Source organism: Melospiza georgiana, chromosome 29 (assembly GCF_028018845.1).
Source record: "Melospiza georgiana isolate bMelGeo1 chromosome 29, bMelGeo1.pri, whole genome shotgun sequence".
Taxonomy (NCBI): Eukaryota; Metazoa; Chordata; class Aves; order Passeriformes; family Passerellidae; genus Melospiza; species Melospiza georgiana.
In genome coordinates, this window is record NC_080458.1 from 112,862 (window position 1) to 116,203 (window position 3,342).

At 45.8% G+C, this 3,342-nt stretch overlaps 1 pseudogene; it reads right to left on the bottom strand.

The window, feature by feature from the left end:
- Positions 1 to 1,534: 1,534 nt before the first annotated feature.
- LOC131094383 (cytochrome b-like) lies at positions 1,535 to 2,711 on the bottom strand (annotated as a pseudogene).
- Positions 2,712 to 3,342: the final 631 nt, after the last annotated feature.

The window sequence follows — 3,342 nt, forward strand, 5'->3', positions numbered from 1 at the left end:
ACTAATAGAATGAATTTGCTTGGCAAGCCCAGTTTTGTCCTGGGTTATTTTGTGCATGGGCCACCTGAAACTGTGACAATGACCAGCAGGGAGCTACAGGACACTCCTACTCTGATGTCAATAAATTCTGAGAAGTGATAGAAATATGTCAAAAAATTGGAGGTAATGCTTCACCAGTAAGTTTCAGCAAAGTATTGAATATGTCTTATTTCCATGGATACACACTACTAGGTGAGATTGCTGGGTGTGCAGGGCTTAGGGAAGTGATTCCCTGTGCACCCAGCACTGAAATCAGGTAATACCTCCTTTCTAACCCTGAGCTGGCAGCAGGGATCAGGCCTTGCTTGGTCACTTTCATTTTGACAACTTCTGTTAGCGGCTAAGAAAAGTCCAAATGAAACCTCCTCCAGCTGTTTTCCTCTGGTTGATCTTTTTAGGCACCAAAGCTCTGTTCCACGGGTGGCCTGGGTGTGTGCAGAGCAATGCAGCCCCCACAAAGCCCTTGGTTTCCCCACAAGTTGCCAGTTTGACTGCTTCCAAAGGGGAAGAAAGGCAGAGATGTACATCCACAGGAGTCCTGGCCATGTCCAATAAAGGTGCAAATATGTGGGGAGATTTGTTAGCAATTATTTCAGCTGTTATGCCAAGCCAGTGCCTTCTCTCCTGCTTCTGTGCATTATAGGTGAGTAATGTAATAGTTGGCTCTCACAATTAAGAGACAGATATTATGTGGATAGATACTATGTTCAAATGTAAAGTGCTGGTATTGTAATATGTCCTCCCATAGTCCTCTTTCTTATCCCCCTTGTAATAGTCTTGGTAGTCAGGGCATTTGGGGAGGGCTGGCTTGTGACCAGCAGGCAGGGTGTAACAACAATTGACCTCCAATCAAGATGCAAGAAAGTAATCTCCACCACTGGACGGCAGAGAAAGAATTGACTGACAAAACATTGGGAGGGGCTAAGGGTAAAAAAAGCAGAATATCCCTTTTGTAGATGAGCATGTGGCTGCTAATCATGGAGACTTCCCAGTGCTGCAATCTTTCCTTATACAGTCTTTCCTTAAGGTTTAATAAACCTTTAAAAACTTAAAGGTTGCCACCTTCTCGTAGTGACATCAGAAGGTTGCTTTGGTGCACATGAGCCCTGAGTGTCAGAGCCCACTCCTATCTGCCTGACTGGGGTGTCCAGGGCACCTACACTGGAGCGCGGATACTTGCATGTATATACCTAGCTGCCCCTGTGGCTACAGACACCCCCTTTTTAGCTGAACACCTTGACAGGAGCTTTACCAAACCAGTGGCATCCTAATGCTCTTTCTGTTTCAAAATCAGAAACTCAGTCACTAAGAAAGAGCAGGAAGACATACAAAAGCCAGGTAAGGATACACCCTAACCTAAGTAGAGAGGAAACATCTACTTACTTGTGAAATGTGTCATAAAATAGGCACCATAAGTAATGCCATAGGCAGCGAAAAGCAAAGGAGCAATTCACTCAATCATTTTAACACTGCCTTGCAAGTTTGCAGGCTGTGCTCACACAGTGGAAAAAGCAAGGCTCCTGTGAGTGTGCAACAGCCCACTGACAATTGCCTCAATCAGAGGGAATAGAATTAGAATGATTGTGAAGTATGTGAATGAGGCTAGTTGGCCAATGATGATGAAGGGGTGTCCTACTGGCTGGCTGCCTACTCAGGTTAGGATGAGGACGTTGGCGACTAGGGTTCAGAACAGGATTTGTGATAGGGGGCGGAAGGGTATTGATTGTAGTTTTGAATGTAGTAGTGGGGTGAGGAATACGACGAGGATTGAGGCGGCTAGAGCTAGTACGCCTCCTAGTTTGTTTGGGATGGATCAGAGGATGGTGTAAGCAAATAGGAAATATCACTCGGGTTTGATGTGAGGAGGGGTGACTAGTGGGTTGGCTGGGGTGAAGTTTTCTGGGTCACCTAGGAGGTTGAGGGAGAATAGGTCTAGTGAGACGAGTAGGGAGAGCATTAGTACAAATCCTAGGATGTCTTTGATGGTGTAGTATGAGTGGAAGGGGATCTTGTCACAGTCTGTGGGAATGCCTAGGAGGTTGTTTGAGGCTGTTTTGTGGAGAAAGGTGAGATGGACGAGAGTAAGGCCTATGATGACGAAGGGAAGGAGGAAGTGGAGAGCAAAGAATCGGGTCAGTGTGGGGTTGTCGACAGAGAACCCTCCTCAGGCTCATTTGACTAGTGTTTGCCCGATGTAAGGGATGGCAGAGAATAGGTTTGTGATTACCGTAGCTCCTCAGAATGATATTTGGCCTCATGGTAGGATGTATCCTACGAAGGCGGTTGCTATGAGGGTTAGGAGGAGGATGACTCCAATGTTTCAAGTTTCTTTGTTTAGGTATGAGCCGTAGTAGAGTCCTCAGCCAATGTGTGGGTAGATGCAGATGAAGAAGAAGGAGGCTCCGTTTGCGTGGAGGTTGCGGATGAGTCAGCCGAATTGTACGTCTTGGCATATGTGAGCGACAGAGGAGAAGGCTAGATTGGTATCTGCTGTGTAGTGCATAGCTAGCAGAAGACCTGTGACGATTTGAGTAATTAAGCAAACGCCTACTAGAGACCCGAAGTTTGATCATGTTGAGATGTTTGATGGCGCTGGGAGGTCGATTAGGGCGTTGTTGATGATTTTGAGGATTTGGTGGTTTTTACGAAGGTTGAGGGCCATTGGTTATTTTTGTATGTGGCTACGAGGATGATGAGAATGGATAAGGTGAATGATCTTAAGTAAGCTTTGATTAGGCCTGAGTGGAGGGTGGTGGCAGTTTTGGTTGCTGTAAGTTGTAGGCTGGCTAGCCCCTCTGGACCTACTATTTTGTATCAGGAGAGGTCAATTAGGCGGGATGCGATGTTCTGTCCTCCTTTGAGGAAGTTGGTTATACTTAGGCGGTGGGATAGGGGGTTAAAGTATCCTAGGGATGTTGAGAAGTTTGAGAAGGGGGCTTGTTTGGTCAGGATGAGAAAGCTTTATCTTGGACAACAGGAGCAGGAGCCTCATGAGGGGCCTTCAGCATCTCCTCAGTGCATCCAAATATTTGAGCCACTTTTGGAAATGACTTTTTCCCCTTTTTTTTTTTTTTTTTTTTTTTTTGTTTGCTTGGAGGAAGAGGCTGTTCATTTTCTTCTTCTCCCAGCTAAAGTTCTTTTCATCATTATTTTCTGCCCTTTTATAGCACTGGGAATGGGTCTGCTAGAATTTTAATTTCCAAAGTATCACTTCTGGAGAATGCAGTAGTTTTGCATGAGAACACATCATTCTGTGCAGGGACCTTGGTGCAGAAGGAACTGTTGTGGTTCCAGGCCAGCCAG